The following is an 8,996-nucleotide window of genomic DNA, read 5'->3' as shown; positions in this document are numbered from 1 at the left end:
AAATATTACTGCTACTGTCACTACTAATAATACTGCCTTGGAGGCTCAAATGTAAGATCAACACTATTTGGGCTGACATCCTTCAACATCTATTAAAAACTGTTGAAATGTTCGAATGTACTGAATTGACTCATGAGTTACAAAGAAAAAAATCAATTTATGAACTGTGGAATTGTACATTAAGCTGAGTTTCCGTTAAGCCAACAATTTAAACCCAACCTTGATGTAAATTGGCAACAAAAGAGTTACCTTTCTTTTACAGGGTCTGATCACTTAAACAAGTTGGCAGAGCACTTCTTACCTGCCCTGTGGTTCATTTTAATATGTATTTTAATGATGGAATAAGTAAATAAAAAAAAAACCTTGACCACACTTACTTACCAAAGCATTAGTGACAGAAATGTGTTAGTAAATCATTATGTGTAGCTGAAATTTAAATGTTTGTCCAGTATAATTGGCTCAGTCAATTTTCTACAATATGACAGAGATGTCTCCAATGCTTTCTTGTTAAAACGGTATAATGTCAATTACATCTTTTTTATGCATGTACATGATACACTTTCAAGAATTGCGACTGATGGATTATTATTTCATCAGCACAGGTGTAAAATATGAGTGTGAGTCACCGAAGTGAAGGTGAAGTGAAAAGCTTTAGTTTAGTTCAACTATGAAAGCACAAACAGGGTACTGTACAAACTGTAAATCCTCTGGGAGCATTCTGTTGTTAATCTTGACAGGACATTACAAAAGTACCAAAGTAAATTCTGAAACTTTCCACAAAAACACAGTTGATTCTCATGTCACACTTTTGCAAAATGGCCAAATTAGACTCTTCCCCTCCAAGGTGTTTGGCCATGTGTTTGAGTTAAGATGCCTCAGGGTAACTACTAGTCCTGAGGCTTAGTGGAAACTGTACCATATAGCAGATGTTAATGAAACATATATCCAACACTGAAATATTAAAGTGAAATGGCAAGGAACATACAAAGTCACTGAATGCAAAGTGTTTTTAGTTTAACATCTCCCCAAAACCTTTAAATATTTTTTTGCATAACATATCAATTTACTGGGCCTGCTTACTGAAAAACTGAATTTCCTCAGTTTGAAATGAGCTTTCACTGAGGCACTTAAAGATGGACATTGTTTGCTTGAAACTGTAACTTCCAGATGTGCCTTTTTTTCCCTTTTAAATGTCTGTCTGTCTTGTTCAAGCGCAAAAAGACAGCATATTTTCACAGCAGGATCAAACTACAGCAGAGCATAGAAAAACCATCTGCACCAAGCTCTGTCTTGAGTCAAACATCTTGAGTAGCAAATGGGGAAGGTGCTGCTCCTGTAGTGCCTGTGGAGTTTCAGCAGGAGGTTGTGTCCCATCTCCCCACTTCTAACTATGTCCCATTTAGCCCTTTGAATGATCACAGCCTTAATGGACTGATAAGTGTTGGGACCACATTGTAGAGAAACTATGGACATACATTTACCCCCTCGCCCTGCAAATCATTTATTGCATTTCTGTTATGAGGTAATCAGTGTCTACATACTTTTACATTTACACAGCTGAAAATGTCAAATAGTTATATGCATTCAAAGCCTTTTAGTACTGTGGGCTAACAGCTATGTTTGCATAATGAAGCACAGCATTAAGAAGTCTTTTTGCTCTTACTGTAATTAGGACAAATATTCTTTCCATTGTAAATGTCTGGTTATTGCTGGAGATACATTCAAGGCTACTTGCCTCTTCTTTTTAACGGCTTGGTCTGCTTTCCTTTTCCATATTCCGACTTCAAAAATGAACAGCTATCAATGAATGGTTAGAAATGTTGTACTTACTGCCAATAATTCTAATGCCAGTCAATAAAAAGTGCTGAGTGATGTCTTTAAATGCATAGAGGAAGAAGCCAATAAAGTTTTGATTCAAAAGTTCCTGAAAGAGCCCATTCTGTCGATCCAGTGCCCCTAAAAGCAAATGTTACTGCTCTGCATGAGGAATTATTAATCGCTCCCCGCTCAAATATTTTCTCTTTCTCTCTCCTACATGGGCCAGTGTTTCATTTCTATGGCAAGCACGAGCTGCCATTTGCAGACTATAAGAGCAAATGTTAATTTGCCCCATGTGCATTTCTGTGCCAGAGGAGCCATAGGCCTGGGAGCCAACATAGTGGTCAAAAGAGGGGGTAGGGGGGAGACTTGGGTATTTACATAAGGTAATGTGATTGAGTTGTTCCCATAGATTTATCCTTTCCCTCACAAACCCCTGGGTGAAGTGAGGAATAATAAGTAAGACACTCTGACACAATGAAACACTGTTCTGGCCAAGTGTTATAACTGTTGCCTCACATTCTTCGGTGGCTCCAGCTGAGAAAGGTGAAAACATCCTATAGACATAATTTACTCCATATGTAATAGCCTGTCAGGATCATCGTCTTCTACTGTACATATGGCGCTTGTGCAACTAAAGAGAGCTTTTAACATTTCTGAAGCAGGTGTTGGTGTATTATCTTGTCATCTGTTTAATTTCTGTCTCTGCAAAGTCCTTTGAGACTTGTTTCTGATTAAGGTCCACAGAAATGAACCATCATGTTAGATTACCAATTTGGACGTCCTCTTTTGAGAAAATTTCTCAAAATAGGATGGTCACCACATTTAAATATCTTATATATTGAACATGATAGACTATTTACGCTTAATTCTTTGTTTCTACATATGCTTTCACAGAGCTTCACATAAGAACTTTAAGCAGTTTGTGTTAATTTTGTAGATAAAAAACATTTGTTTTGTTTTTGCATAACAAAGATTATACTAAAAATAAATAAAGAGTAACATTTGAAAGCCACAACTATGATACAAGGAATAAACTGTTTAACGGTTAATATAATCATTTATCTAAAAATATAAAATGTATGGCTGACAAATATGTTTAGTACTTTTGCTCAGGTAGTGATGAGCATCTGAGAATTTTGCTTTACAGCAAGTATAGCATGGCAGTAACACATGGATGTTTCCAAAGGTCGATGTGATTGATTCTAAACTTGGGCAGCAATCTTTTTTTCCACAAACTGAATGGTTGTCTCATCCAAAACTAAATGGTTTTACACTGCAGAAAAGGAAAAGGGAAGGAGGGAGGAAAAGCAGGTCAGCTGTTGACATGGACGAATGGGGATACAGCAGAACAGCATACACCGTAATGACCCAGATAGGACCAGTCCAAAGCTAGAAAATGCATGCGAATATTACATCATATTATATTGTACAACTGGCCGTGTCTGTGTTTGCTGTTAAGCAAGTTAAGCAACTGAAAAATATAACCAAAAGTGCACCTTTTGTGTGTGTAAATGATCATGCATGTATCTTTAGTTATACTGTATGTACAATGTGTGTTTGAGTGTGTGTTTTTGTGCCCTTGCTTAAAAGAAATTGAGAATGACAAAATGTCGATAGGTGAAAATGTGTTGTTCTCAATGATTTCTTAAGTGTGTAGGAGATTAAAAAACGATCTCTATACTTTGAAGTATTGCCCTGACGTTTCAGCCACATGGTGGTGCTGGTGGACTGCTAACTGTGGGACATTAGCAGTTTATCTGTCGTACACACACACTGCCTCTTTTCAATCCCACCACCATCTCATTCTCACTACCTCCTGCTTTGACTTATCACATCCTTTGCTTTCTCACTCCTGCTCTCTTTCCTTAACATAATGTGAGATGAGGTGAAGTGTTATGGCAAATTAAGTAAAATTAAGACAAGAGAATGACTCTACTCACCTATGTCGTGAGTGGTTTTTATTGCACAGCCACTGACGGAGCCCTGCCTGTGCTGTCCTTGGAGATGGGTGTTGATGACAGACTGCAGACCATGAAAGGAGTGGGAGTGTTGCATCCAGTGGAGGTGGAGGTGCCTGCACAACACATTATCATTCACCCTCTATGGTTTGTTTTGTTCTCTTTCCCTTTTCACACTTTGTCTGCTATTTTTTCCTCTCCCCTTTTTTTCATATCCTTTCTTTGGCTGTGCCCCCCCCGTCTCTGCCTTTGTCCTTCCAGTTCCTCATCTCTCTCTCCAGTCTTCTGTGTAGGTCTTGTCATTTGCTGAAATCTTGAAGTCTTTTCCGTCTCTCCCTCATCCACAATTCCGCTGTTATCTGTCCCACCACCTTTTTACCAACATCTACCTTTTCCTCATTCTGCCAACCTCTCCCATGGCACCTGTCTAATTCTCCTTGTACCCACTCTGTGGTGCCACTCATAGCTTGCTCCTTCACCCTCCCCTTCTTCCTTTCCTGGCTCTCTCTGCCCTGGCAGTCTGACAATTGTTGGAGCATACACTGCTAAGCAGTTATCACTAGCTCACAGAGCTGTGTGTGAGTGTTTGTGTGTGTGTGCATGTGCGTATGTATGTTTCGTAATAATAGAAAGAGAATACGTATAAGTGAGCATACGTGTGTCACTGTGTGCATTTTCTATTTATACTGAGGTGTACAGCTCTTGTGTTCAGTAAAACAATACAAACAATGTGTCAGACAGCTTTCTATTATATTGGCGCATTGTATGGCTCTTCTACTATAGTGTAATTTTTTTTGCAACAATGAGGGATAAAATGATACTGAAAGGCTGCAACTCCTCTCATACCCCTGCCAAACATCCCTGGTGTCTAGCTGCTCTGGATCCATATAAAAGGCACTAATTTCTTTGTCTTCAAGGATTTTTTCTAGTTTTGGTCCCATCTGTCACTGGGAGGAGGTTGAAAGAAAGGAGGAATAAGCCCAGCTGGAGTCCTTTGTCTATTGAAGGTAGATCACATTGTAGTAGGACCAGGACAATGCTTCTCTGGCCTTATGGGTACTGAGAGATGAGGGACACGGGCCAGGCCTGAGACCTCAAGAGCCGAGCATGCCAAACAATCATCCTGGAGGAAAGTGATTCAGGAGCGTTTGATTTATTCTTCTTGATACACTGAAATCGAATTTTGAAGCTGTAAGAATAGCGCAGTTATTGTCCATTCAGCTATAAATTAGACGTGTTTCCGATGGTTTGTCAATGTATTAGCTTTTCAGAAACTCCTTTGATGGTACTTTCTTTTCTAAGTCCGTTCTCATACAAGGTTAAGACAAAGATAAATTATACTTTTACAAACCGTCAAATATGTAAGCATTACCTAAAGTTATGTCTGGCAGTTGACTGTAATTGTATGGTCCCACTATGTTGCAATAAGAAAAGAGAAGGGGAATTATGTTGAAAAGGTTGCCTCCTTCACTCTAACAACCTTATGAAAAATTCCGAATGCGGAGTCATTGTTTTTCCCCCACAGGAGGGTATGCATGAAAAAAACTAACTGTTACTCATATGCTGACTGGTTCCCTGCAGTGACTGTGTGAATTCAACATGATAACTTGAGCTTTTAAATTGCTGGGATCAGGACCTAATTCGCAATTTTTGTGAGTCAGTTATGAGAGCAGTTCCAGGTTTTGGTTAGACAAAAACAGCGGGGACCTGAAGTTTTTTGGATGAGTTCATTCCTTTCACTGTATACTTTAAAAACTGTGAGACTAGCTTTAGTAACATGCAATATAAAACTCATTAAAAATTCATTTCATGGGGTTTCTTTAAATGTGACAATTTACCCTCCACCTTTAAAATGAAATATATCTAAAGCTATGGCTATTTAGATTTTTTTTTTAAATTATAAGTGTAGGTTTGGATATAGTCCAGATACAAGACTTACAGTAGGACAAAATTAACTGCATGGTTGGATATGAAAAACTCACACGCTCTGCACAAAAGTAAGGTTCAGGTAAATAAAGTAGACTGGTAGCAATATGAGACCAACCACCAGCACTCAGTTTAAATAAAAAGTGATTAATAAATATGTAATGTGAAAATGAATAAATAAGTCTAATAAAAGTTGGTCAGACTAATGGTTTGACCTCATATGTCTTCTCTTGTTTATTGTGTCCACTAATGCCATTGCACTCTGTCTTCTAAACTGTGCTTACATTGATTTCTTAGATGGTTTGGTAATGTTTTTAAGTCTTTGTCTTTATTTTATGTGTATAATGATGCTGGTGCATAAATAAGATTTGGCATTATGTTAGGCAAGAGTGCATTGATCTGTCATGCTGTTTCAGGACCTCTGTAAGTATAAGCAAGCATCCAAGTGGCTTAAATAAATTCCTAGATGAGGTGGCTGTCTGTTTAAAAGCAGGAAACAGATTTATTATCAATTATGTTACTGTCTTTTTACTGCTAAAGAACAAGTGCATATGGCTATGGCAGAGGGAAAGCTTCTTGCATTGGAAAAACAAAATGAGCATTAAAATGTCTTGGGGATAAATCGAAAAGGGAACAGCATTAGGGAGGTGTGTCTTATTCCCCCTTCTATGCATAACTTACAAATTATCAATGTTTTTATTTTCCCTTTTGCCACGTATTGGTTGGAGGGCCCAAGAGACCTATTAAGGAACCAAGGGAAGAAAAACACCAGATTTCATCTGATACCCTGGAGGATAGAGTCTTACAATGTTAAGAACACTTGCTGGAAAGAGTCCATAGCAGTACAAAAGTTTTAGTGGAAGACTTTTTTTTTTCTATAGTATTGATCCACTTAGCATTTACTCTCCCTGGTGTCTGCAGCAATAGTGCAAATTAGACAGGCCTAAGGAAGCACGTGCACCAGTGTGGTTTAAAGTACAAAAAACAAAAACAAACAAAGAATGCTGAAGAGATGCTACTGTAGCTGAAACTATTGTATAATGTATTGATTAAACTGTTTAAAAATTGTTAACGTTTTGGTGCAGGAAGGCCTTCATCAGAAGTGAAAGACTGCAAATTAGCCAAGAATAAATTAGCCAAGAATAAATTAGCCACTGATATTGTATATTCGAAAAAGCTATTGTCATGGTGTTGCAGCTGTGTTGAAGTGAAACAGTGAACGGGAGATTTACTAATCTATTCCCTTTGGAATTCTATCACTGAAGAGAACACCGAATCTCACTGTCTTCTGAGTTAGGTCCACCCACACAGGTGTTTTCACTTATCTTTCATAATTAGACCTCTTCGCTTGATTGAAATTTCCTTTATGAATTTTCATTATGAATGTTAAAAAGAGAGAAACAGACTTATCTTTTCTTCTGTACTAAATGATGGTCAAAGATTGAATTGGCTATTTACACATAGGCCATTTAAGTTAGCCAACTACTTTGAGAAGAGGCCCTTATTAGAATACAACGTTAATAATTACAGTATTTGTAACAAAATGATGCCTTATCCACTTCTACATGGTAGACATATGTTAAGATATTTTTTCTTTGGAAAATGTGCTAGCAGAAGATCTGTTATATCTACTGTTTGACTAACATATATTGTAACAGTGACCTTGACTGATAACGGCTACATCGTCCTACAAATCTATGTGTAGCAAGTCTCGCTACAACCGTGAGTCCTGGCAGCACACAAACTCTCAGACCAGGTGGTTAGTTCACATAACTTTTATTGTAATCTCGCTGCTACAAACACAAACAACGCGCAATCTGTTCCGCTATTCTGCGGCTCTCACTCGCAGCAGCAGCAGCTCCAGCCCCAGGTCCAGCACACTACTGCAAGATAAAGAGTTAAAGTGATTAGGCAACAATTAGCAGCTGCGGTAATCAACTCACCTGGTGCTGCTCTCGCAAGCCTTCCCCACCACCCTCTCGTCTCCTGCTAGCTGGGGAGTGCAAATCCACGACCGCACCTTCCACACTATGTATCAGACTGGTAAAAGATGGACTGTAACCTTCTAAAGTAAAGCGTTACACACATGCCATGTTCACCATTCACAACACAGCGCAACTTGCCTCATTTTAGAAATGGAAACTAAAGGCATTTACACACTTTAATACATATATGCACTATATCAGGAGCTTCAACATGCAGCAGGAGCAGCCGGGGATTGAACCACCAACCTTCTAATTAGTGGATGACCCACAATACCTCCTGAGCCACAACCACCAGCACAAATCCGCATGACTATATGACTTATGCCACATTTATTCAGACTGAATTGTGTGACCCGAAGTTACTTGCATTAGTAATTAAGTTTTTTTTACAGTGCTTCCTTGCTAACCAGTAAAGCCCCCTTTACTTATTTTACTTACTACTACTGACCAATTCAGTATTTCACTGTGAATAGTACACATTGCTCTGGTGAAAGACATCACATTGTCCTGTGTAAATTTAGAGAAATTGTTGTTTCAAAGGATTGTATGGACGGGGAAACACAAAATATGAACACATCTGCATAGATTTACATGACAAAATGTTAAAGTACATGTACTAAAAAAAGTATCAGGTGAAAAGTGAATATCTAAGATTTTACATTACAAGGCTACAGATGTTGAAACACAACACAATGGGGATGTGATGGTAGGAAATGTGTATTTTTCTGTCAGTGTCAGAGGTTGAAAGCAGATGACTGAATCCTTTGCAAGAGAGCATTTTGCCCATAGGATTAAGATTGGATGGCTGGGTTTAAACCTGTCAAAAGAGCAGACTCAAATCCCTCACTCACAAACACTTTATGGTTCTCACTTGAGGTGCTTGTGAGCAGTGGTGGAAGGAGATATTTCTCTTTCATGCCACTTACTTCAGAAGCCATTCAGCACATCAACTGGATTGTGGAGGATTTGTAGGGCACTGAGCAAAGAAGCTAAATTCAGGGAAATTAGTTATCATCTTTTTCTTTCACATTTATGGCAGACTTATTACAATTAACTGAATACAATGAGTTCCTTTACATACAGTGCAAATTTGAATTAAAAGTTAGTAATAATACTTTATATCTAAACCCAATATTACATTGTTCTCAAAGAAAAACACATTGTAGTCTCATTATGATTACAATGTTTTAAAACCTGCTCTGTTTTTCAAGGATTATTTTGGTAATTTGGTACCAAAGTGCTGCAAACAATTGGCTGTACATATTTTAAGCAATTTTACAATGTATTGCACAATATATTATGGCAA

The sequence above is a fragment of the Morone saxatilis genome, unplaced genomic scaffold (assembly GCF_004916995.1).
Source record: "Morone saxatilis isolate NCDOM2014 unplaced genomic scaffold, NCSU_SB_2.0 Contig11, whole genome shotgun sequence".
Taxonomy (NCBI): Eukaryota; Metazoa; Chordata; class Actinopteri; family Moronidae; genus Morone; species Morone saxatilis.
The sequence above is the reverse complement of the archived record's forward strand: the minus strand, read 5'-3'. Positions refer to the sequence as shown.